Source organism: Caretta caretta, chromosome 9 (assembly GCF_965140235.1).
Source record: "Caretta caretta isolate rCarCar2 chromosome 9, rCarCar1.hap1, whole genome shotgun sequence".
NCBI classification, from domain to species: Eukaryota; Metazoa; Chordata; order Testudines; family Cheloniidae; genus Caretta; species Caretta caretta.
In genome coordinates, this window is record NC_134214.1 from 98789597 (window position 1) to 98815429 (window position 25833).

At 48.2% G+C, this 25833-nt stretch overlaps 1 long non-coding RNA gene across 6 annotated transcripts; it reads left to right on the plus strand.

Moving 5' to 3' along the window:
* Positions 1–8: 8 nt before the first annotated feature.
* Positions 9–24615, plus strand: LOC125642718 (uncharacterized). Of its 6 annotated transcripts, none has more exons than XR_012670047.1 (8): positions 9–97; positions 2775–2925; positions 4787–4936; positions 5648–5730; positions 12766–12810; positions 15792–15898; positions 19727–20777; positions 22943–24615. It is a non-coding gene; the product is annotated as an uncharacterized LOC125642718 (long non-coding RNA). The 6 variants fall into 6 exon arrangements; XR_012670049.1 differs by lacking the exon at positions 22943–24615 and having other exon boundaries at positions 19727–19947; positions 20618–21483; XR_012670050.1 differs by lacking the exon at positions 19727–20777.
* The last annotated feature ends 1218 nt before the right edge of the window (positions 24616–25833 follow it).

A 25833-nucleotide genomic window follows, 5' to 3' on the forward strand; every position in this document is an offset into this window, starting at 1 on the left:
CCCCCCCCAGCCCCTCTCCCAGCAGCCCTTGCAAACGCCTACAATGAAATTTGCGAAGTTTTTTCGGTTTCGGCGCCATTTTCGAGTGGACTCGGAGGTGAGGAGGGAGGGGGGGGTGCGGGGAGCCGCCGGCCCGGCCGGGTTGGGGAGAGGGTTTCGGGGAGGGGAGCCCCGGGAGCGGGCGGGGGGGGGCAGACAGCGACCCCCCGCAGGCCGGCGGCGAGCGGGTTAAAAACTTTCTAGAGGAAGGAAAGAAACCAAAAAACTTTTAATTTGCAAAAAGCCCCCAAATGCAGCGCCCCCCCTCCTCAGCCGGAGGAACGGGGACGGGGGGGGCATGTTTGGGTCGCACGGGTCCAGCGCCGCGGGAGGTGGGGGGGCAGGAGGGCGCTCACCGGGTGTGGGGAGTAAACAAGTTCTGCGAGGGGGCAGCTTCGCAGCCGGTGATGGGGGGGGGGGAAAATCCTTTTTAACGAAAATTAGGTGCGTGCCGTGCAGAAGCCCCAATGGTGGCAAAGGGTTAAAGTGCAACTCCCCCTTGCACACTGCCCCGCTCACACCAAGCCCCGGGCTCCCCCCCTTGCACACTGGCCCGCTCGCCTCCAGCCCCGGGCTCCCCCCCTTGCACACTGCCCCGCTCACACCCAGCGCCTCCAGCCCCGGGCTCCCCCCCTTGCACACTGCCCCGCTCACACCCAGCCCCGGGCTCCCCCCCTTGCACACTGGCCCGCTCGCCTCCAGCCCCGGGCTCCCCCCCTTGCCCACTGCCCCGCTCACACCCAGCGCCTCCAGCCCCGGGCTCCCCCCCCCTTGCACACTGCCCCGCTCACACCCAGCCCCGGGCTCCCCCCCCTTGCACACTGCCCCGCTCACACCCAGCCCCGGGCTCCCCCCCCCTTGCACACTGCCCCGCTCACACCCAGCCCCGGGCTCCCCCCCTTGCACACTGCCCCGCTCACACCCAGCGCCTCCAGCCCCGGGCTCCCCCCTTGCACACTGCCCCGCTCACACCCAGCAGAGCTTGCCCAACGCCCCGGCCCCAGTTGTTGACTCTCGGCCTGCGATCGATGCCCTCGCTATTGTATCAGCTAATGACGCAGTTGAGAAGTGACAGGAGACACTTTGTAACCTGCCTTCCCGGGGGGGCACGTGCGGCCTCCCCCCAAGCGAGGGGTGGGGGAGGGTCTAGGTTACAGACCGTTACAAAGTTGCAGGCCGCCGGGAGGGGACGGGTTAAAAAACGGGATGAATTAATTCGATCCAAGCAGTTGGAAAATTGCAAAAGAGATTGGGAGTGTAATTTGGCCGCGTGTGGACACGTTCAACCCAGGGCAGTTTCAATTCGACTTTTGTTTTCGGAACGAGTTTATGCGGAAACATTGCTAAACTAAACGTTTTAGGAGACTAGACCTGTAACGTGTTTGTATACATGTTACTGGTCATATACATTTTAATGCCGTTTCCCCCTTCCCACCCCCGGTCCATTTTTTCAAGTATATGCTTCTTGTTTTATTGAGAGGGAACGTCAGCAATTTTTTTATTGGCTTGTCAACAATACCAAAGTATTTTGTAATTAAATGACTGGATTCAGGATTAAAATCTAATTTAAATTGTACCGTTCTGCGTGTGGAAAGCTTTTAACGTGCTTAAAACTGAGTTTTATAGTATTTTAAAGCTATTGTATTTTGTGGGATAAACCCTGTGATTCTGTTAACTTTTGTTTTGACAGGCTGGAAATGTGAAAAGGGACACTTTAATTTCTAGATCTAAGACTCCTACTCCCTCCCCAAATTCTGTTTTGAAAAATTTAATTTTCTAATAACTTCCAACGAGTAGCTATTTAATTTCTACTGTACTTTAACATTTAGTTTGAAAATATTATTGTAATTAATATTTTTATTTGTTGAGATGTCTAGTGTAATTTAAATGTTTAATTTATATTTCACATCTAATTTGGTATCAGAATAATTTTTTTTAAAGTATTGCATTGTTTGTTACACATTAAACTTACTAAAAATTCCAGAATTAACATTATTTTAAACAATTTATTAGTGTGGAAAAGTTGATGAAAGATACTAGATTCTCATCAAAATATAAATACATGAATGTATATAAAGTAGTAGATTATTATCCATTTTTTCAAGTATATGCTTCTTGTTTTATTAAGAAGAATATTAAGACTGTCCAAAGTGCCAAATAATTGAAAGAAGGGGGGTGAACAAAAAAATCCCTAAGTATTTAACAGTTTTTACTGACCTGTTTCATGCAGGAAATATGAATATCCTGGCAAGCTTGTGAACCTCTAAAACATGTTTTGGTTAGATGAGTTACTGTCTTTCTGTCTGTTTCCAGTGAGGAGAGCAATGTGTATAATTTGTGCATATTTTTAGGAAAATAATTTTCCAAAGCTAGAACAACAAATGTGCAAAATAAATATATATTTTTAAATGTACTGTTACATATACATACATAGGTGTGCCAACATCTGTCTACCTTCAGCATAATCTGAAGAAATTAAAAGAATTTCATTGCTCACCATCTTTATGAATATTTAGTAACCCAAAAGAGCCCATTTTTATAGAAACCTAGTAAAACAGTGAACTGCAAATACAGTAAATAGGAGGAAAGCTTTAGGTGGGCTTTAAGGAAACTGATCCAAATATGAAGAATATATTTACTGCATGCTCATTAGCTTTGAATGAATATTCATCTGACCAAAAAAAAAAAAAAATCCATAGTTTTTCTTTCTGTTCTTAACAAATAAATATTTTTAGGAGTTCAGGTTCCAGATCCTTACCGTATTATTTAAAACTGGATGAGATGATGGTGAAAAAAATGGAACCAAAAAGCACCGTACTGTTCTTCAATTCTGCAGTTTTGAGGAAAAACTGGATCCTGGGAATTTTACTGATGTTCTGAAATACAGTAAGTTAGGATCTGATCTTACAGGCCTTGCAAGCACAAGTAGTCCTTTCTCACATGAATAGACTCATTTAAATAAATGAGACTAGTCATGTCAGAGTTTGCAGGATCAACCTCTTAATTTTGTAAAACTAGAAGCTTTAATATTTTTATTAATCAAATGATTATGCACTTTATTGTAACAGTTTAGTATCCAATTTTCTGTTCCATTCTCAATACTACCTTAAAAGAGAAGTTAAGTACTTAATCGTGTAACTTTTAAAGGTAGAATATGCCAAAGCTTAGGTTGCAGCTCAAATGTATTTATGTTCATATAATGCTCTTTATTTTAAGAGAAATAGTAGAAGTTAATTTGTGGTGGTGAAAGGATAGATTAAGTACTTTCAATACAGGTGCACTGGAAAAGATTAATATTTTATCTTCACCCAGTTTTATATATATAAAAAATTTAAAATTATTTTGTTCACTTTTATATGGGTACTTTGCTACCCAGTAAGGAGTGCTTAGTAATGATTGTTGCACGACACTTTGCACGCAGATTAGTTTCACTTGAGATGTCTGTGCAAAGGAAAACAACTTCACTATGATACATCTATTAATACAGTGAGCTGTTAATTTAATAGATAGTAATTTCTCTTTACACATCTTCAGCTCAATCTTGGCAGTCTGCAAGTTGAACTGTTTAGGAAATTTAATAGTGAAAAACATGTGGCGGTTGTCAATAAAACATAGGCTATGTTTCTGCCTGTTAAACACATTTGTGAATATTAATATCTTACACTGTTTAAATTCCATTGTTCAAATTAAAACAGATGAAAATGACTGACTTATGAGCACAGTCAGCTATGAACTATTTAAGTGGGTGGGACTCACCACTTCAGGTTTGTTTCATCACCATAGTCAAAATGAGTGGTGTCTTATTTGTTGGTTATCTATTTTCAGATTGCAATGAGGATGACTAGTTCTAAAGATTTTTTAGAAAGTAAATGCTTTGTCTGATTCCCTTCCTCCCCGCGCCCGCCCCCCTCGGTCCATGGCAATATTTTAGTGTTTCTGCTGTGTCGGATGTCTCCTAAATAGCCATTTGATAGCTAATCTTTTTTATTTTGAGTATATAGGAAACAGTGAACTAATTGCCATAACTTGAGGGTGAGGGAAGGAATTTGCCCCCCATCCTGGGGGCATGTGGGTTGGGATTTGGGTTAAGGAAAGAAGGAATTTCCTGCCAGCCTCAGGTTCTTATTATGCCCTGAAATGTAGACTAAGCAAGTTAACAAAGTGGGGTGGGTGTCCGTCCGTCCATCCGTCTGTCTCACCCTTGGTCCTAATACTTATACCTTTCAGTCCTTTTCTTTTTTTATAAGATACCCCCTGTTTTCTTTCATCGGTTTTGATTTTTAAGAGGTGCCTTCTTGTTTTGAAAGAGAATTTTCATATAACATCCCATTGTACTTTGGCAAGAAGCCACGGTATAGGTATTCTCCTAGGGATAGCATTACAGTGCACTTCTGCATATCCAAAATGCCCAGTTATCCAGAAATATTAATCAATCAATCATAGAATATCAGGGTTGGAAGGGACCTCAGGAGGTCATCTAGTCTTGCACCTATATACATCACTGCCATAAATCTGCTGTATCTGACCTGCAGAAATTTCTGCCTCAGTATTTTCTGGAGTTTAAATTATACCCACTGGGGTCTCCTGCTTGCTGGTAGAAAATACAGTAGCAAGTGACTTAACTGCTAAGCCTCCGTTTCAGTCTGTAAAATAAATGTAATGGAAGGTTGTGAGTCTCAATATTTTGTGAAGTGCTCAAAAAACGTTAGATACGTGAATGAGCTTTTTCCCTGTCTTACTTGCACAGCTGAGGAGGACTGTATGAAACTAAAGAGACGATAAATGTTCTTCTGCGTTGCTTGAAGGGTGTTGCGAGAGAGCACTGTGGTGTTCACTCTATTTCTCCTCTCCCTCCCTCAGTCAGGAAGATGAGATTGCTGCCAGATGAAGGCATGAGGTACCTAGCATCAATTTCTGATCCCCTTCATTGAAGAGGAGATGAACTGTATTTAATGTTCTTGTTTAATGGTAGTAGATCTTTAAAATCAGCATAAATAAGGGTTTTTCTTTTCTTCTGGTCTGTCCAACAAATCTGCTTCTATTGCTGTTGTGTATGAAGCAAATGTATGAAGTGGTGACACTTCCTTTTTCATCATATTTTTGTGTGGTATTTTTATTATGCATTAGTTTATAGAGCCCAACTCACCCTCATAACTGCCATTTCTTCCAATATGAATTCTACATAGAGAATTCATTGCATACAACCTTCCTAATATTACTGTACCTAATTCCATTATGCATGGATTGTGTATAATTTGTAATAAGCAAAATCCAGGCAACCAGTCTTTAGTGATCCTGGTATTATATAAATTATAGTACAATGATGAGAGAAGGGATAGATGTGCTGCAGCACTGTTTAAATACTTATCTTTGTATTAGTGTATTTTGGAATGAAAGCATGAGTCCCCCTGCTCCCTCCTCCACACAACCCTCCCCTGCCAGTTAATAGGATGAACACACATTGAAGCCTTTACTAGTCTTTGTCTTTCGGCCTAACTGGCAAAAAATTTGATTGCTGTTTGATTAGTCAGTGCACTATAATGTGTATCACCTGCCTAAGGTACAATCTGTTGGAACACTTTATAAACTCTACTTTGTTGTTTTCTAGTTCATATTGAAAAAGAAGTTAAATTGTGTCCCAAGAGAGTCATATTTTCAGAACAAACTGATGCATCATTGCGTTCAGTCAAGGTGAGTTGGAAAAGTGAACCTAGTATAGCCAATAACTTTTCAAGTACCCTTAGGGCAGGGATGGGTAAACTACGGCCCGTGGGCCACATCTGGCCTGCCAGCCATTTTAATCTGGCCCTTGAGCTCCTGCTGGGGAGTGGAGTCTGGGGCTTTCCCTATTCCAGCACTCCAGCCGGGGAGCAGGGTTGGGGGCCGCTCTGTGCGGCTCCTGGAAGCAACAGCATGTCCCCCCTCTGGCTCCTGTGCACAGGGGCAGCCAGGGGGCTCCACTTCACATGCTGTCTCTGCCCCAAGCGCTGCCCCCGCAGCTCCCATTGGCCAGGAACCGCAGCCAATGGGAGCTGCAGAGGCAGTGCACAGCAGAGTTGCTTGGCCGTGCCTCCGCGTGGGAGCAGGAGTGGGGACATGCTGCTGCTTCCGGGAGCTGCTTGAGGTAAGCGCCGCCCAGAGCCTGCACCTCTGAGCCTGCATCCCAACCCCCTGCCCCAGCCCTGATCTCCTTCCCCCTGCCCTCCGAACCCCTTGGTCCCAACCTGGAGCAACCTCCTGCACCCCAATCCCCTCATCCTTAGCCCCACCCCAGAGCCTGCACCCCAACCGGAGTACTCCCCCTTCCACGCACCTTCCTCACCAACCCAGAGCCCCCTCCCACACCCCAACCCCAATTTTATGAGCATTCATGGCCTGCCATACAATTCCTATATCCGAATGTGGCTCTTGGGCCAAAAAGTTTGCCCACCCCTGCCTTAGGGTCTAGCCTGGAGGTGCTGGATATATGGAATTCCTACTGAAGTGAACTGCAATTAACAGCAAGAGAGAGTCCTTCGCCAAAACTTCCTTAGGGAAGATGCTCTTAAGTTACAGTCTTTACTTCAGTACTGACTTATGCAAAGTACAAAACTGGCTATTTAAACCACAAAACAAAAAACCTAATTATACTGCATGAGATGATTAACAGCATTATACCCTTTGAGAGAACTGTTCTGATAGCTTGCATTGGTAAGAATATTTTCTCATATCTATATTATGTTGTACATCTCTACTGGCCTCGTGTTCCTCTCCCAAATAACCCTATTTACATTGTGAAAACTGACTTCCTCTTTTCTCCAAGTAAGAGCTTGGTGGTAATAGATTGGCAGTGGCTTGGAAACGTCACCCTTCTTTTTAAAAGGCAGGATCTATTTGCCCTCTTGGTTTAGAATCTGATTTATTTTAAGGATTTTGAGAGTTCTGCACACCCAATCCCTTGAGATCATCATTCTATAACTTGAATCTCAATCTAGAATCAAAATGGAGTTCTAGAACCGAGGACTTGTTTATTTTTGCTTATTAAACTAAACCACTTACCCTTTTGGGTATTATTTTATTTCTTCTCTCAAACAGACTAAGCAGGTACGGTCAAGCAAGATATTGTTAGAGAAACAGTACGAAAAAGGGTTAATAGCATTCACCCTTTGAGTTGTTTGGCCGACAATGCCAGTATTCAAGTGAGAAAGCAAAATAGATCTGCTAGCAAAAAAGCATTAGTGTAAATTTTCATAAATTCAGCACAAACCATTAGAATTCCCATTTTAAAGTTCTGTCTAAAAAGGGGAGGGATAACATGGACCCCAAAAATGTATTCAGAGTGCTTAGCACAGGTGATAGCATACCATTGGTGGGAGACATCTCAATGCCATATGTCTAACACAGTTCCTGTTTTCTTCATGATGACAAGCCCTAAGAAGATGAGTTGTACGAACATATACCTGTTAGTACTGCTCCTAACTTATTTATCACATAACTGTGAAAATGTCAAAAAGAAATGCAAAGAAAAGTCAGGCCATCTGTACTGGTGCTTAGGCTAACTTGTAATTACATCTTAAGGTGCCACACTGTGAAGTCAGGGACCCCACAAAAAGACCTACTCGCACTCCTTCTCTTCTCCCTCCTTGCCTCTTCCAAAAGTGTGGTGTTCCCTATCTGCATAGTCAGGGAATGCTCTGAAAAATTTCAAGGCAGCTGTGATCATTTCTCATCGCTGATTTCATTCAAATTTGAAAGGGGAAATCTGAGCAGCATGAACCCTAAAAACAAATAGAAAAAGAGAAATATTTGCTTCAAATTATGCCCTGAAAGTGAATCTGAGGAATCTGGATCATCTAAATTGAAATACTTCAGGGAAATGGCAAACAAATACTTTAGCACAGGGCTTCTCTAGCGCGGGGTCGGGACCCCTCAGGGGGTTGCAAGGTTATTACATGGAGGGGTCATGAGCTGTCCGCCTCCACGCCAAACGCTACTTTGTATCCAGCATTTCTAATGGTGTTAAATATAGTAAGTGTTTTTAATTTATGGGGGGGGGTTGCACTCAGAGGCTTGCTATGTGACAGGGGTCACCAGTAGAAAAGTTTGAGAACCACTGCTCTAACACTATAACTGTTCCTTACACAGCTATCACTGCTTGTAAGAGCTCCTGATCCCAGTATATGCAGCGTGCGCACAAAAGAAGCTGTAGACCTGGGGTGGCCAGCCTGTGGCTCCAGAGCCACATGCGGCTCTTCAGAAACTAATATCCGGTTCCTTGTCTAGGCACCAACTCCGGGAATGGAGGTACAGGCGCCAACTTTCCAATGTGCCGGGGGGTGCTCACTGCTCAACCCCAGGCCCTGCCCTCACTCCACCCCTTCCCGCCCCCTCCCCTCAGCCTGCCGTGCCCTCGCTCCTCCCCCTCACCTCCTGCATGCCACGAAACAGCTGATCGGGAGGTGTGGGGAGGGAAGGGGAGGCGCAGGGGTGTGGGAGCTGATGGGGGGGCTGCTGACATAATACTGTGGCTCTTTGGCAATGTACATTGGTAAATTCTGGCTCCTTCTCAGGCTCAGGTTGGCCACCCCTGCTGTAGACTCTTGAGATTTCCCAATAGCCTATTTAAAAAGGCTGGAAAGGTAGTATGGAGCGGGAGCAGGAGACCTGGCTGGTCTGAAAATGTAGTTACCTGCAACAAGTCTACTGTGCATTTTGGGCAAACGAAGTAGGTTTTTTTATTTTTGTTTTTTAAAAAATGATTGCAGTCATGATACACTTGTATAACTACTTGCTCTCTTTTTTAGTTGCAGACTTTCTGGTAGAACAGAATTGAAGAACGTTTAACGTTTTGTAATAAGCGAATGTTACAAATGTCTTCATTGGATTGTATTGTGCTCTTCAGTACCTTTGTATCATGTTTAAAAATAGTCAAAATACCATTTGGAATTTCAACATTGTTGGGCTTTGAGGAGATGTAGCAGCACATCATGGTTTGTAGGGACAAGGAGATACAGACCATTCTGGGCTGCCTCATTACCTCAAGGATAGACAAGAAAGGGAGCTTCTGGGTGTCAGCTGTGGAAGCTACCACATTCTCATGTATCTCTTAGATCAGTTGAACAGGTATGTTTAGATACATTTTTGTACTGCTTTTACATGTACGCTTTCTTTCCAGCCTGCAAAGGTAGAGTATTGGTTTTATGCCTTTGGTGAATTTGCCTAAAATGGGTCCAGGGATTTGCGTTATTCTAACCTGTTGCCCCGATCACAGGCCATGTGATTGTTCAATATTTCATTACCTTCCAGTATCCGTAATAGTCTATTAAGATGACGCTAAGTCATCTTTAATGTTGTGTCTTCAGTTGACTTACACCAGTTGCATGTTGCCTGAAGTAATCCTGCTTCCTGTTTTCTTCAACATTCTTTCCTCTGTTTAAGACAAATAAATTGTAGGTATTGTGACAACCATCAGGGATTGTAAAAACGGGGTTCTGGAAGTCACAGAGACCTCTTCACAGTGGAAGCATGTCAGCAGTGCTGTAGCAGCACGTAAATACTGGAGTTTAGGATTGCCTAGCTGCTCTCCAGTATTGCATTGCTGCTTTAGTGAGGCTGGATGGTCGTGCCTACGGCAGGAACCAGTGCTGCTGCTGCCAGCCTGTGGTGCCTAGGGCAACAAAACAACCTTATCGCACTGTTAAATGTGGAGAGATGCTGTATGATCAGGTTTTTAAGAGGGGTATTAAGAGGTTTCCTGGTCTGTAGATCTGACTTAAGAACAAAATAATATGAAGGTGGGAAAAATTGTTCTTGAACTGTGTATTATTTAATGGGCTAGTGATGCCGGAGAGGGAAGCAAGAGGCATTTGAAGGATGGGTAGGGAGAGATCTGTTTGCAGAGCTCATTCACTTCACTGTCCGAACAGCAGGTATCTTAATGCGGTTTATTAACAGCAGCCCCCAGATTCCGAATGTGCTCCAGGTGCCACGGGTCCCGTAGAATAAGAACCCAAGGAGCGTTGGCTGGGTAGGCCATGGGCCAGCCGCACGAGCACAGGACGAGGGTCCCGATGGCAAGGGCCAGCTGCTGGGGATGGCTCGTGTCTCGCTGAGGGTGGGCAGAGCCATGGGTGCTCACCTGGTGGAGCCGTTCCCTGAGCTGTGGGGCTGGGGGCTCATCGCAGACCCACCTCTCAGTCTGTCCCCTACTTGCTAAGAATAAAAGCTGCAGTAGCCAGGGCCCAGGACTGGCCTGGCTCTTCCTTGGAGGTGCTGCGGTGGGTTAGACTGGGTAGTAGCCCCAAGGGAGGGTAATGTCCATGCTCTGGGGGGGCTCATGGGGGGCTTGGGTAAGCATCATCCGCTATAAGGTGGGGTGGGGGGCTGAACCCTAGAGCTGTGCCAAGATGCCAGCTGGCTCTTCCCTGGAAGCCCTGCAGCTGGGGGGGGGGGGTCCGTACCGGGATCGGTTCCTGGGCCGGGCTGTTAACGCCAAATGCCCCGAGCGGCCGGGGTGGCGGCTACGCCCCCCGCCCGGCCGCGCTGCAGCGCCCCCGGCCTGGGGCCCCCGGTCTCGCCGCGGGGCCCTGCAGCGCCGCCCGAAGCCGGCAGGGGGCCGGGCGGGCGGGCGAGCGAACGCGTGTCCTGGGGAGCTCGGCGCGGCCTCCCCGGAGCTGCCGGCTCCCAGCCCGCTCTGCCCATCAGCCGCCCTGGGGGCCCCCGAGCCCGGCCGGGAGCTCCCCGGCGCTGCGTCCTTCCGGCGGCACCTCCAGGGGTCCTGCCCCGGGGGCGCTCGGCCGAAGCGCGGGCCCCGCGCCCGGTGGGCGCCGGAGCTTCGGGCAAAGGCTCTGCCGGGGGCGCCCCGCGCGGCAGCCGGGGTCCGGGCGGCTGGGACGGGCCGGCCCCGGCTCCCCGGGCGTCTCCGCCAGCTGCGCTCTGCGCCCGCGGGAAGCGCAGCGGGGGCCCCGGGGCCGCTCCGCGCCCGCGGCAGGGGGCGGTCGCGCCGGCGGCAGGTCCCGGTTCCGCTGCCCGCCCGTTCACACTCGCCACGTGCTCGCCGCCGCTGCGGGGTGCCGGGGGCGGTCGGGGTGCGCGGCTCGCTCAGGCTGGAGCCGCTGCGGCGGGCAGAGCGGGCGGAGATTTGAGCGGAGCCGGCGGCGGGTCCGAGGCAAAGGGGCCCCCCTCCAGCCGGGGTTCGAGCCCGACCCGACGCTCCTGGGGGAGAGGCGCCGCCCGCCAAGGCGGGCCCGGGCGGTGGGAGGCCCCGGGCGTGGGGGAGCCCGCGAGGGACGGGACGGGACGGGACGGGGCAGCCCCGATGGCAGAGACGTCGGGCAGGATCCTGCCCTAGGCGCTCAAATCTTGAACCCCGAGCCCCACGGGGCGGGGACTCGCTCCTCGCCCTGGAAGGGCTGAGCCCGGCGCAGGCTGCGACCCGCCCGCGGCTTGCTCCGGGCTACACCGCTCTGATTTGCAGCACCCAAGGGGGCTCTCGCCTCGCCTCTCCAGTCCCCCCGGGGAGCGGCCAGTGCTGGAGCTCCGACGGGCGCTGCGATCCCTGCCCCGGGCTGTTCTCAGAGTCCGAAGGTGGAGAGCAAAGCAGGGGCCGGCGCTTCTGAGGTGCGGGCGGGTGAAGCTGGGAAGTTTCTGTCGAGGAGGCGGGAAGGCCCGGGGAGCGGAGGGTTTGGGGGAGCAGCGCGTCCGAAAGAAAAGGCAGCAGCCTCCTCCCAAGTGCAAGCCCTCAATAGCAGTCAGGGCTGCTCAGTGCCTCTGAAAAAAGGGACCCCTCTTAGGCACCCGTATTTGAAAATTTGGTCAAAGTGTTCAGTCCTAAGAGCCCGTCTCTGGCAAACTCCTATTCAAGTCCATGGACATTTTGCCAGTACAAGCTGTGTGGCTGGGGGTGAGGGATAGGTAGAGAATAACTCAGCTTGGCTTTCAGACCCCAGGGAATATTTGCTGGGCTGGCAGAAAAATACCGTTTATCACAGAGAGTATATGAGATCTGGAGCCAGATCCTGCAACCTGCCTTCTCAGGCCCATTTTATGTAGCTATTTTTTGAAGCACCCTAGCCATTCACCTTTCAGGAGCAACTTGTTGCAGTCTTTCACCTTCAACCTACCAATACCTTGCCCAGCACCTCTCAACCCTCCATGGTTCCTAGGCTTCCCATCTGGCATGATGCTTTTACCTGTAGCCAGCAGGGCAGCATCTGAGCACTTCCCATGAGTGCATTAAGTAATGTGAGTAGCACCTGTGATTGATGGTTCTTTCCTCTCTTTTTCCCATCCTGTCTGTCGGAAAGTGATTGGTCACAAGAGGAGCTGGTCCCCTTGGTGGTTTGCGGCTCTGAGAAGGGATCTCCCCTTGCTAGGGTGGGGAAAATCACAACTAGCTCTTTAACCTCCAGGCTGGGGTCAGCAGACAGTTACCAGTGAGAGGTCCAGCTGCTACAGGACTCCCGCTCAGTGCAGTCGCCCACTTGTCCTCAATTAATTCATTTGTCAAAGACAAATGTTCCCTGCTTCTTTGCTGCAGCGTGGGTACATCATTCCAGCAGAGCAGCTTTGCCATTCTAATGTCTCACAATTCAACCATTTCTTTCTCAGGCTTTAAGATGGGTTGGCTAAGTTCTAGCTTTGCATATTAACATGAGAAAGAGAACAGGGATTTTCTAAACCTCCCGCAGCTTCCAACAAACACACACTTATGACAGTTTTGTAAATTCTCTTTGCTTTTTCCTTTAGTCATTTCTGAAGAAACCTAGCCACATACTAATCATGAAAGTCAAGGTAAGCAATGCAGTGGGTTCCATAAGTGAAATTGATAAGGCTGTTGAATATACAGAGGATGGCTCGTCTTAACTGGGTCATACTTTCTTGATGTGTACCACAGTAGCACCCAGACATCACCATCAGGGTTGGGGCTTTGTTGTATTTGCTGTTGTACAGATGGACAAAAGAAAGAGCCCCTGCCCTGAAGAGCTTATGCAGCCTAATCTTTCCTGCTGGATTTAGATCTGTTATCCACAGTTTACATTTGGTTCCCTCTGCAGAGTACAGCCCTGAAGCCAGCCAAAGAACCCATTCCTACAAATTATCCATATTTATATGTAGTGCACAGGAACGCAGAGCCTGCAGTGTAGCTGAGAGCTAACTGGTGATGTTACTCCTCCAAAGGAAATGGTGATTTGCTCAGGGTCCTCCTTTGTGGGAGGGTAGCTGCTCTTTTACGTTGGCTCACAATCTGAGGGGCTTCTTGGATCTCCAAGTCCTATGCTCAGACTAGCATTTGCTGGAGCTGCTCTTTAATCACCTGCACTTGACAAGAAGGTTGCAGCCTTTTCTTTCAAAGGCACCGCTCATCCCAGCCATCCACTCCTTTTGGGAGCGTGAAGCTGAAATATGGCAACCTTCCAGTAGAGAAACAGCAGAGGGCACGGGTCTAGTGGCTTGAAGGGAGGGCCTGTGAGCCTGGATAGGACCCAGTTTAAGTTCCACTGTGGAATTGGCTCATGGGTCTGAGGGTAAAGCCTTTCTAACCCTTTAAAAACGTGTATGGACGTGTTGTGCGAGAAGACGGATCTGCCGCTCACCAGCAGATGGAACGCTGAGATCATCACTAGATGAAACTTGTTAGATGCGAGGGCCAGACCTTGTTCCTTCAGATGGAGCAGGTTTTCCAGCATAGATTGAAGGGAAGACTAAACGGAGAAATGTTTCCATTTAGCCAGGTAAGTAGCCATGATGGACTTGTTCCTAACAGGCTTGCTCCTCTGAGTTCAACCATGGAGCTTCCACATGGTCAGGTCAGGGCCAAATTAATCTTTCATGGGCCCCAGTGCCCACCCCCTGCTCTGCCCAAGCTCTGTCCGGGCTCAGTCTCTTCCCCCCAGAGCCCCGTCTGCTGCTTGCCCAGGAGGGGAGGGTGGGAAGAAGTAAGCCCAGGAGGGGGCAGAGCAGAGAGGGTTGGCGCCACAGTGTGGGTGATGGGGCCCCTTCTTACTATTGGCCTGGCACGACTGTAAACTCGGTACTGGGTCAGGTGAAAGGCCCCGAGGTTTGGGTGAAGTAAACGTCTGTGGTCTTGTGAGATCAGATCTGGGCGGGGCAGGCGTGGCAGCGGGGGTGCTACTGACAAGTCGAATAGCCGGCCGAACCAGCGCAGACAGCGTGGTATGGTTAACTTTCATATGTCCAGCGATTTTGACGGTACTGATGCAGTTCCATCCTGGAGAATCAGTCTGGAAAGTAAGAGATAAATTGGGAGAATGTTCAAAGGCATAAAGGGCAGTTAAGCACCTATCTCCCAATAGAAGTGGGTGGGATCTAGCTACCTTACCCTTCTGTGACTTTTGAAAATTCCCTTTCAGTCCAAGATGGGGCAAAGCGGTGGTATAAATGTCCCTCTATAATGATGTTAGATTATGAATCAGAAACTGAGGGAGCTGCTGTAATATAATCAATACTTGCAAGGCTTTCATATGAAAGCAACAGCTTGATTGTTCTTCAGAACACCCACCTTTCAGGACACAGTTACGGGGGGGTAGTTAAGAAGTGCTTGTGAGAGAGTCTAAATATTTAATTTTCTGTAAAATAAAACTGAAAAATGCAAGTAGTTCTAACTGGAAGACCACAATCACTAGACAAAAAGAAAAGGAGGACTTGTGGCACCTCAGAGACTAACAAATTTATTAGAGCATAAGCTTTCGTGAGCTACAGCTCACTTCATCAGATGCAATCATTAGACAGGTTAGCAGTTAAAATTCAACATGTCAAACATTGGGTTAAAGCTATGCTGATAACTTTAGAATCCAGTTTCAAAGGCAGAAAATGTGCTGGGAGCCATGGCAGGCACCGTTATGGTAAGAGATGTGTAAGTGTAGCAGAGTGGTTGGCAATGATTTCACAGTAGGTGAATCATGCCATAAAGATAAGGGGGTTGACTCTTCCTCACAGTGCACATGGGAGAAGTCAACAGGATTACTTGCATGAAGTAAGTGGTCTTTAGTCTAGGCTGTAATAATCTTTAGATATATTTTCCTACTCAGATTTGTGGTTGAAGTGAAATAGCTTATTCTTTACATACAATGTCTGACTGACAGAAATAACATAATACCACATTCATTATTTAAAAGCTTTAGTTTAAAGCTTGTAAATTACCACCCTAAAACACTTTTCAAATATGTGGCATAGTGTTAATAAATCAAGTTAAATAATAGATAAGCAGAAACCTTCAGAACGGTAAGGGGGGATGTAATTCTCTTCTTTACACACACACACACACACACACGCTCTTCAAGTATTATAATTTAGATTAACTCTTTCACTTTACATTGCTAGTCTTAATACTATTGAGTGTAAACTCTGGTAATGCCACAAAGCTGTAAGTATTGCTTACAGTACAATAGTGAATCAAAATAAATGCACACATTTGGGACTTGATTTTATAGAGGCCTCACCTGACAATTTTGCAGGCACAGTTTTGTGCCCCAAATTAGTTATAGGTACAAATTGTAGTATTTGGACATCTAGCTACCTAATTGCAACAGCAAATTAGGCAGATATGTCTAGCCTTTAATTTGCATTTGCAAAATAAGAAACTTTTTGAAAATCAGTCACTGTGAAAAACGTATTTCCCTGCTAGTCATTTCACTTGAACATAGCAAACAGAACTGACCAATTTAAAGTGGAATTAGTCAGAAAAGTGATTAAGTAATTCTGAATTTCCATATTTCTTCATTACTTGCACATCAGATTTGTTTGGTTTTCAGGTCAAAGAATGTTTTGAATTGGTAGTCCTACCGATTGGGTCCGGATTTCTTAAATAATCACCAGTGATAAGACTCTGCAATCAGAACTTGACAATTTCGTTCAACAGGTAGGAGGCAAAATCTATTTGAGTCTTCTACAGCTGTAGTTGTTTCACAGCATTAACTCAAGCAACAAATTTATCAGCAATTGTGACAAACACAGGGAAGAATGTGGTGCCATTTTTATCATCACTTTTCTGACCATGGCCAAACTTTAACTGGTAAACTAAAGCTTTACATTTTAAAGTTAACTCACATGGAGTCTAAATGTTACAAAATATAGGGGTCCTTTTAGGTCGCTACGTCCACTTGCTGCAAACACTCAATGTAGTCTACCCCTAGGGGATGTTACAGGGTTAAAGTGATATTACACTGGTGCTGAACAAAAAGGAGAAGAAGCTGTAAGAACTCTGAACAAGCAGGCAATTTTGGTAGATAAATCAAGCCACCAGGAAATATTGTACCATAGTTAGTACGCTACGGCCCTCATAAAAACCAATTTAACGGAAGATGTTTACCCAATTAACATGGCAAGTCTCTGTCTAAAAGAATAGTGCATAATCGAGTAGAAGCATGATTTGTCAGAAATTAGATGTTAGATAGCTATTGTCAGAGTGGAGGTGTTAGCTGCCGTGAGCACAGCAAATCAGGAGAACTGTTACATCAGGATAGCTCACTCACGGGTATTATTTATATACTTGTAACTTCACCGTGAAGTAGGCACCGTACAGACACATAGGACTATATATAGTACCTGCTTCAAAGAACTGAAGGTATTTCTAAGCATAAGAATATTTGTGTGGTCACAGCAAGGAGAATGTAAGGATGTGTTTCTGGGCCTTTGTTCTGTTGAAAGGGATGGAATGGAAACCCTTACCCATATTTCTGTAAAAGAGAGTTCTTCAATCCATGGGTCGTGACCCAGTAAGGTGCTGGGTCGCCTTGCTGTGAGCAGCACTGCCAACCGGGCCGTTGAAAGTCCCGTCGATAGTGCTGCCCGGCTAAGGCAGGCTAGTGCCTATCTGTTCCGACACCGCACGGTGCCCCGGGAGTGGCCAGCACCAGGGCCGGCTTCTAGGTAGGAGGGGCCACGGGGCTCCACACTCCCGTTGTCTGGGAACTGGCCAATGGGAACGGGGGCTTGAGGGGCGGTGCCTATGGGCAAAAGTCACACCACGCCACTTGTGCGCCTCCACCTAGGAGCCGGACCTGCTGCTGGCCGCTTCTGGGGCACAGCGCGGTCTGCGGTGCACCCTGGCTGAGCCGCTGGAGGTAAGTCCATGCCTGTGCCCCAATCCGCTGCCCCAGCCCTGAGCCCCCCCAAACCCAGAGCCCCTCCTGCACCCCAACCCCGTAACCCAGCCCAGAGCCCTGTCCCCCTCCCACACTGCAACCCCCTGCCCCAGCCCTGAGTCCCCCCAAACCCAGAGCCTCTCCTGCACCCCAACCCCGTAACCCAGCCCAGAGCCCTGTCCCCCTCCCACACTGCAACCCCCTGCCCCAGCCCTGAGTCCCCCCAAACCCAGAGCCCCTCCTGCACCCCAACCCCGTAACCCAGCCCAGAGCCCTGTCCCCCTCCCACACTGCAACCCCCTGCCCCTGCCCTGAGTCCCCCCAAACCCAGAGCCCCTCCTGCACCCCAACCCCGTAACCCAGCCCAGAGCCCTGTCCCCCTCCCACACTGCAACCCCCTGCCCCAGCCCTGAGTCCCCCCAAACCCAGAGCCCCTCCTGCACCCCAACCCTGTAACCCAGCCCAGAGCCCTGTCCCCCTCCCACACTGCAACCCTCTGCCCCAGCCCTGAGTCCCCCCAAACCCAGAGCCCCTCCTGCACCCCAACCCTGTAACCCAGCCCAGAGCCCTGTCCCCCTCCCACACTGCAACCCTCTGCCCCAGCCCTGAGTCCCCCCAAACCCAGAGCCCCTCCTGCACCCCAACTCCATAACCCAGCCCAGAGCCCTGTCCCCCTCCCGCACTGCAACCCCCTGCCTCAGCCCTGAGTCCCCCCAAACCCAGAGCCCCTCCTGCACCACAACCCCGTAACCCAGCCCAGAGCCCTGTCCCCCTCCCACACTGCAACCCCCTGCCCCAGCCCTGAGTCCCCCCAAACCCAGAGCCCCTCCTGCACCCCAACCCCGTAACCCAGCCCAGAGCCCTGTCCCCCTCCCACACTGCAACCCCCTGCCCCAGCCCTGAGTCCCCCCAAACCCAGAGCCCCTCCTGCACCCCAACTCCATAACCCAGCCCAGAGCCCTGTCCCCCTCCCGCACTGCAACCCCCTGCCCCAGACCTGAGCCCCCCCCAACCCAGAGCCTCTCCTGCACCCAACCCCTCATCCCCAGCCCAGAGCCCTGACCTCCCTCCTGTACTTCAACCCCCTGCCTCAGCCCTGAGCCCCCCCAAATCCCCAGTCCAGACCTCTCCCACACCGCAACCCCCTGCCCCAAACCTGGAGCCCCTCCTGCACCCAACCTCTCATCCCCAGCCCAGAGCCCTGACCCCCTTCCTGCACCCCAGCCCTGAGCCCCCCAAAATCCCCAGCCTAGACCCCTCCCACACCCCAACCCCCTGCCCCAGACCTGAGCCCCCCCCAAACCCAGAGCCCCTCCTGCATGCAACCCCTCATCCCAAGCCCAGAGCCCTGACCCCCTCCTGCACCCCAAACTCCTCATCCCTGGCCCAGAGCCCTGACCCCCTCCTGCACCCCAGCCCTGAGTCCCCCAACCCCAAATCCCCAGCCCAGAGCCCTGATCCCTCCCACACCCCAACCCTCTGCCCCAGACCTGAGCCCCCGCAAAACCCAGAGCCCTGACCACCTCCTGCACCCCAACCCCCAGTCCTGACCCCCCGCATCCTGGAACTCCTTCCTGCACCCCTGGCCCCAGCCCAGAGCCTGCACCCCCAGCCCAGAGCCCTGACCCCCTCCCACACCTCAACCCCCAGCCCAGAGCCCCTTCCCACACCCTGAACAAAGTGAGAGTTGATCCAGCATCATGTTTATGAAGAGCTCATGGTCACAGTGCTGCGGCAGGCTGAGCTTATATAAAAAAAGGCCTTGCCACAGAAATCTTTGCTTTTATACATAGTTTTTTCAATACTTGTCTTTAATGCACATACACTCATTAAAATCAATCAGGTGGAACAGTCCCAATACAGGTTTATAAAAAATAGTAAGTCTGAGGCCATGGAAATGTCATAAACTCGTGCAGTTGTATGGCTGTGGAATAAGATTCTTCAATTTGTCTTAGTGATCAGTTTATAAAGTTGCAAACCTGAGGTTCTTTATGATAGGTTAATGTACATCCCACTACGTCACTTCCATTTAATTGCTGGGTTTAGGATGTAAGGTCTAGACAAGACGATCTGCCACTCACGGTTTCGCTAGTCTTTGATCTAGACTGAATACCAAGCGACACCCAACATCCGCTGCTGCTTATTTTAACAAGGTTATGTTCTGAGATCCATGTTAGATTCCCCCCCATGTGCCAAACTGTCTCATTGTCCTCCAGTTCCTTCGATAATACTCTCCTTTGCTGGGATACCTATAACCTTCCCCCCCCACCCCACACACTTGACTGTGGTTAGGCTCCTGATGCGCTGATACCGTTGTCTATCATGCTGACCTATCTTGTCTCATTGCATTCCCCCATCTACCTGTCTGTATCCATCTGTTATCTCTTGTCTTATACGCAAGTTTGTAAGCTCTTTGGGACAGAAGCGCTTTTTGTCTGTGCAGTGCCTAGGATGCTGGGAACCTGGTCCATGGCTAGGCAATACGGGAACACAAATAATGATTATTAATTGGGCCTTATTCCTTGCATCAATGGGGCTGGAAGTGCTGCAAAAGTGCTTGGAAAGAGAGTGAGGATGCAAGAAGTGCCTCCTTTTACTAACAGTACTGCCTCTGCTGAGACCAAGAGGGCATCCTATCCAGTTTTCTCAGGCTGGCATGACAGTGTCCATGACATGAAACCATGAGAGCTGCAAAGTGAGATACAGCATCACGGCTTAAAGATGTGGAAGGCCCACAAGCATCAGGCAAAACAGAATGCAAGTCAGAGCTAATAACAATAAAGCCGAGCCCTCTACAGCAAGACTCCAGTGAACTATTCACAGAGTAAGTGGTGAAGGGTCTGCTGGATCCAGTGGTAACTGCAGGGGTCTTGGAAATTAACTCACTGTAAGAAAAAGAAGAAAAAAAAAGCACAACTTGAAACCTTACTTTTCTGGATTGAAAACTGTCAAGTATCATGAAAGCGGCAGACTGCACTTACCTTACAGAGTCCCGCACGTATGAGGGAATGGTTTTCATGCTCAAATAACAAAGGAGGGTATTAAAAACTCCTCAAAATACAATTCAAAATTCAAGTTCAATATAAGTCTCTATATAAAAACTATCCAGTATCTCGGGTCTCAGTTTATGCTAAACCAAATAAGAGCATGCCTATAGCCTTACCCATAAAATGAAAACAATTACCTTTGAGTGTGCATAACTGTCAGGAGGTGTATCAGACATGCAGAGAGGGGAGCGTGGAAGATGCACAAAGGCTGGTGCTCTGTAGCAGACAGAAAAGCTAACTAACTTGTGCTGTTACTAGCCAAAAAAGTTACAAAGTCATATACTGCACATGGCATTCTAATACTAAATAACGTTTCCTTGTCAAATCCCTGTAAGTAATTTTTGGTGTGTTTGGGACAGGGAGGGGGGAGAGAAGGAAGAAATGCCAAGAAGAGATGTTTAACGGACAAATGTCTGATAAATAAATATATTGCAACATTTTTTAAAGGTGACCCTTAGCACCTGAGTCTGCCGGAGGGTCTGTAGTGCACAATGAAGCCTACTTGTCACTGGGTGGCAGCAGCAGCTTCTAAAGTGGAGTGGTTAGACACCAAATTGAAAAGTACTTGGCAGCCAATGTTATCTGGGGGAGAATCATTCCTTGGAAGGTAAATAGCCTCCGTTTTGCCCTAATGCTATTTGCAGGTGTACACTGAAGATGGGCTTTTCAGAGGGGCTCCATGTTGGCCTAAATCTGTTCCCATTTCAGTCAGTGGGAGTTTCACACTCTCTCGAGCAGAGTTAGGCGGACACGGAGCCCTGTGAAAAGCCTGACCAAATGCTTGAGCACGTTTACAACAGGCACTGTTCAGCAGAGGGCGATCTCCTCTACCAAATGCAGGGTCAAGACGAAAACCTCCGAGACCAGGGGTCGGCCACCTTCCAAAGAAGAGCCATTTTTTGGTTTTTGCCTTTGATCAAAATATTTCAAGAGCCACATCACACGCAAAGCTACTTGTAGAGTTAGAATTTATCAACTAATAATAATTGAGCATATTAAAGTTATTACTACTCACCAATCCTTTTTTTTTTTTATTGAAGGTAATTATCTGATCTATTTTATTTCTGGTGTTAGACTTTTTACACTGTTGGATGTTGGAACATACTAGTAATGGCTGAGCACATCCTTTCCTTTTCACAAGAAATTCCAAGAGTTTTATTGGTAGACAACAGTTGCCTTGGTAATGAGCTGTTTGAATTTGATTATAAACAGGAGGCGGCTCTGGGCTGAGGCAGCGGATTGGGGTGTGGGGTCTGGGAGGGAGTTTGGTGCAGGAGGGGATTCTGACCTGGGGCAGGAGGTTGGGGTGCTGGAGGGGGTGCAAGGTGCAGGCTCTGGCCGGGAAGCACTTACCACAGGTGGCTCCCATCTGGCAGTGCAGTAGGGCTCAGGCAGGCTGCCTGCCTGCCCTGGCCCCACGCTGCTCCCGGAAGCAACTGGCATGTCTCTGCGGCCCCTGGTGGGGGTGGAAGGCAGCTCTGCGTACTGTCCCGACCCCCAGCACCATCCTCACAGTTCTCATTGGCTGGGAGCCAACCAATGGGAGCTGCCGGGGTGGTGCTTGCGGGCACAGACAGCGCATGGAAACTCGCTGTCCCCCTCCCCTCAAGGGGCTTGCAGAGGCATGCCAGCAGCCAGCCAGCCGCTTCCGGGAGTAGCATGGGGCCAGGGCAGGCGGGCAGCCTGCTTGAGTCCTATTGTGCTGCCAGCTGGGAGCCGCCTGTGGTAAGCGCCTCCCGGCCAGAGCCTGCACTTCGCACCCCCCTCAAAAAACGGCTGCCCATAGCTCCGGAGCCGCAGGTTGCCGACCCCGTCCTAGACCCTAAACAGCAAGGTTGAAAAAGTTAACAGCATTTACTGCACCCACGCAATTTAATAGACTCTGGAGTAAAGGTGTTTAAACATCTGTCATATAAAATAGAAAAAGCTACCACAGAAATAATCAACATTCCGATGGAAACCGGTGACTGGTTACCACTGACAGAGCAAGAAAAAGAAATGGGGCCAAATTCTGACCCCACTGATATCCTGTGGCAATCCCAACAACAGAAGGTGTAAACTGGGCAGTGGACAGGTTGGGGACTAATTAGCTAATTGCAGAGGCCAATTTACCATGGATATGTGTGGTAAAAGTTGGACATAGATGTGGAGTTAAAAAGGGACCTAGCAGGACACTTGCTGTGTATTTGGTTCTTTTTCTGCTGCAGTTGTGAAAGGAAAAAAAAAAATCAACACCGGGCCCTCTCACAGGAAGTGGTTCTCTCCTGGGAAGAGGCCCTTCCTAATGCCACAGTTTATAGTTCACCAATATGCAACTGATTGACAGCAAACTGAAGACACTTGACAATCACAGCAGGTTTTTTTCTGATTGTAGCTGGAAGGGGAGAAGCCAAGAATCACTTTTTGTTACTTAAATAATAGCAACTGCAAGGAAGGGGAGGATCCAGCTACATCTGAACGAACAGACGCTGGCGGCCGAGGGCCCGCTGCCAGTCCTGCATTCATTTTAGTGTAATACTAGAGAGGTTTTTCAGCATCAGTGACTGATTAACTCAGAGCGGAGTCAAGTTTAAAGAAACCTGTCCACCCTAGCCATCCAAAGTAGCTTTTTCTTCACCCAGTCTGACAGTGGCAGCAGATACTTTTGTTACCTGACCACTGCCAGTACATTCCCTCCCACAGCAGCTCCCCTAGTAAAAAAATCACTCACCTTTATCTCTGTCCTTTTCTTTGCCCCACTCTTCACATGGCTCCTCCTGTCTTCATTTTCAGGCCTGCAACAGTTGTGACCATGGTGGATCCTGGTACCTTTACAGAGTCAGGAAGCTATCGCAAAACAAAAGTGCTACCTTCTCCTTTCACTAATAAAAGAGGGTTTCACACTTTTGAAACCTGATCCTGCAAGGTGCAATTGGGAACGAGCAATTTGCACCACACAAGAACAGTCCTTTGGTGAACCCTGGGCACCTACTTAGTAGCGTCAGATAGCACTGTTGATCTACTAATATAGAAACATAAAGGGACTTTAGTGCATAATTTAAGATGCAATGCAACTAATGTCTAGTTAATCAGTGAAATGTACAATTACAAGGCAATTTAAATGTTTTTGTTTGGCTGGATCCTCAGACAGTAAATTTTCTATTGCAGTATTATACAAAGATGAAACTGAATGAACTGCAAGCACTCAAACTGTATCAAGGCTTTTAGTCAAGCTTCATCAATGTGTTCTCTAGAATACTTTTAGTTCAGCCTCATTAATGCTTTATTTATCTAGCCTACTTTAAGCTTCACATAATACCAAAGATGGTGAAAAAACCAAAGTTCCACACAACAGAATTGTAATTTGTAGAATTTAGGCAGCTAAAATAAATATGTTCCATGGTTTGAATTATCCAGTGTAAAATTACAGATGCATCAGGGATTGCGTATCACCTTCTGTAAGCATTCAAAACCAAGCATTTCCCCCCCAGTAAAGACATGGCTCCTGTAAATGAAGCAGGTCAAGTGCCCCTGTGCCAGAACAGGTGGTCCCAGTTTGGCCAATTCAAGAGGATGGGGCAGCATCTGGGGCTGTAATAAAAATCAGGGAGACTCTAAGAAAGGGAGACCTGGAGAGTCAGGGCTGTCTGAGGGTCAAGTCAGGAAAGAGGCAGGTGAGAGCTGCCTGGGAGTGAGTGGTTGGCAGGTGAGAGCTGCCAGAGCCAGGAGACAGTATGTGGCTCCTGGGGGAAAGCAGGAGAGCAGCAATGGGGATTTCCAGCTGACCTCCCCAATCCAGGGCCAGAGAGGAGGGAGAGCAGCAGAGGGGCTTATCTGCTGTCACCTCCACACTGGAGAGGTGGACCCAGGTGAACGTGAGAGCCAAGGGAGTGAAGGATGCTTCCCTGGTAAGATGATCTCCAAGCACTGAGACGGGGGAGGGGGTTTCCCCACTGGGAAAAGTGGGGTTTTAGGGACTACGTACACTGGCTGTGAGAAACGGCCTTTTGTTGGAGATTATTTGAACTATGTTTTGGGACTAAACCAGCCCCAAGGAGGGGTATTAAGCAAGAGAGCCTGAAGTGGAATCACAGGGAACTCAAAGTGGAATCTGATGCAGCTGAGCCTGCTGTACCACAGCCTCCCATAGGAGGGCGCTCAAGGCAGGGCTACCCTATGACAAATGTATATTTGACTTACAGAAAGAGAGAATTTAAACTAAAAAAAAATGCAACTCAACCCCCAGTCCTTTATACCCGGACTACAGAGTAAATGATCTTCTATTTCTTTTCAGGCGATGACTGTGTAATTTGTATCAATGTAGTACATTTTAATGTTTAAAATTAGACTGCAGTAATTCAGAAGTGTTCTGAATTATTGCAGTCTAACCTAGCTAGGACACAATAGTGTACAATGAAGTTTCTTACTGTGAACAATATTTTTAATATAAATAAACTTTTAAATCAGAGCACTGCTTCTGAAGGGTAAACAAAGTTCATCTGTGATGTATACAAGATTTTATATATGAAGTGCAAAAAAGAAGGGTCTCTTCCTTCCCAGAATTTTACATACTGAGAAACTAAACAAAGCATTGTTCAGAACAAAATGTTTCACAACCGTTATAATTTATCAGTCCACACATCACGCTGGTTTTTAAAGCCTACAGGCTGTTTGATCCTATGGAAGAACAGTTCTGTGGTTAAGATAGTTTAATGGAAGTCAAGAGGACTAGAGCAATTCCCAGCTTTGCCACACCTCCTGCATGACCACGAGCATGGCACTTAAGATGCATCTAACCTGCAGCCAAGGGTATAGAAGTACCCAGGCTTGCTTTACCCCAGCTAGCTTGCCTAAAAGAGTGGGGAGGATGCCATGGTGCCAGCTTCAGCTTGCTTGACCCTCTCTGGATATGTCCTTGTTTATGCAGCTTGGGCCGCCATAGTCTCACTGCTATTTCCGGGGAGCTAGCTGGATTAAAGCCAGCGCAGGTACGTCTACGTGAGCTGCAAATCCCACCCCTGGCTGTAGTGTAGGCGTACCCTTCATCTTCCTATGGCTCTGCTCCCCATCTGTTAGGGGCATTGTGAGGATAGCAGACTCATCACTTTGAGGCACTCAGACGCCACAGTGATGGGGTGTATACAAGTACCTAGAGAGACAGAATACTTCAGGGCCTAATCCTACAATGTGCTAAACATCCTTGACTCTCACTTTTTGTCCTTTATCAAGGTAGGTACATCTATGCCCCTCCAGCCCACCATTGTAGTAGTATCTGAATGCCTTAGACACATGGATGGATTTATTCTCAGAGCATCCCTAGTGAAGCAGGGAACTATTACTCAAGTCAGTGGGTCCTCAGTATCTTGAAGGATCAGGCCCTAAATGCAGCCAGGACTGAGGCTTTGTCTACGCTAGCACTTTTGTCGGTCATAGGTGTGAAAAAACTCCCCCAATGGTATAAATGTTGGTATAAATTTCACTAACAAAAGTGCCGCTGTGGACAGTGTTATGTCGGCAGGAGACACTCTCATACCAACACAGCTGCCGCCGCTTGTTGGAGGCGGTTTAATTATGCTGGTGGGAGAATGCTCTTCTGCTGGCATAGAGCAGCTACACAGGAGACGCTGCAGCGGTACAGCTATGTTGCTGTAAAGTCCATAGTGCAGACATAGCCTAAGTCAAAG